Here is a 1,354-nt window from a genome sequence, read left to right as displayed (position 1 = left end):
ATCATCGACTGGGTTGTACCTGAATGCCAGGCGATAACTTTCAGATTGCTCTGATTCCTCGGCAAGTTTGACTCTGTCTATCAATTCTTCTTTTTAAAACAGCAAAAAACTTTAGTGTAAAGAGCGGGGCGTTGATGAGGAAGCAGCCTCTTTCATATACGAAGTAATTTCTGTTCGTTTTAAGTTTTAATGTCGCTCCTTACTTTCAGTTAAAAAAAACTTGTTTTTTTTTAATATAATTTCTGAACGTTTTTGAATCAATGCATGTTTTGATTTTGGCTCTCCGCAGAGGAATAATTAAAACGAAATTTGCATTTTTTTTTTTTTTTTGGCTAAATGGCTTTCTCATAATTTTGATCGAATGATTTTGAGAAAAAAAGAGCGGGGGAGGAAGCCTAGTTGCCCTCCGATTTTTTGGTTAATTAAAAGGCAACTAGAACTTTTAATTTTTTACGAATATTTTTATTAGTAAGAGATTTACGTAACTTATAAATTAGCTTACGTAAAGAACTTTTGTATTATCATATTTTTATTACATATATGAGGGGGTTCGCCCCCTTGTCAGATCCTTGCTCTTTACAACAAAAGCTTAAATTTTGTCCCAATTCATTAAGAATGACCCCAGAATCACAAAAGCCGTAGAATAAATAGTTGAAATTACTAAAAATACTTTAACGTAAAGAGCGAGGTATAAGGAGGAGAGCCCCTCAAATGGGTAATAATTTCTGTTTGTTTTAAGTTTTAATGCTGTTCCTTTCTTCCAGGTGAAAGTACTTTTTCATATTTATTTTTTCATTGTGTTTTTAAATAATGCTAGTAAATCCTGCGCTCCCTTCATGGAGATTTTCATCCCCCATGACAAAATATCGATGGAAAGTTCCCCCAGCGTATTCCCTTCTTCTCAACCCTCCCCCAACCAAAAAAAATCCTCCTGAAAACGCCTGTACACTTCCCAATAACCATTACTATATGTAAGCATTGGTCAAAGTTTGTAACTTGTTGCCCCTCCCATGGGGACTGTGGGGGAGCAAGTCGTCCCTAAAGACATAGTTATAAGGTTTTTCGACTACGCTGAATAAAATGGCTATCTCAGAATTTTGATCCGTTGACTTCGGTAAAATAATTAGCGTGGGAGGGGGCCTAGGTGCCCTCCAATTTTTTTGGTCACTTAAAAAGGGCACTAGAACTCTTCATTTCCGTTAGAATGAGCCCTCTTGCAACATTCTAGGACAACTGGGTCGATACGATCACCCCTGGGAAAAAAAAAAAACAAATAACAAAAAAACAAAAAACAAATAAACACGCATCCGTGATCTGCCTTCTGGCAAAAAATACAAAATTCCACATTTTTGTA

Source organism: Artemia franciscana, chromosome 8, assembly GCF_032884065.1.
Source record: "Artemia franciscana chromosome 8, ASM3288406v1, whole genome shotgun sequence".
Taxonomy (NCBI): domain Eukaryota; kingdom Metazoa; phylum Arthropoda; class Branchiopoda; order Anostraca; family Artemiidae; genus Artemia; species Artemia franciscana.
The sequence above is the reverse complement of the archived record's forward strand: the minus strand, read 5'-3'. Positions refer to the sequence as shown.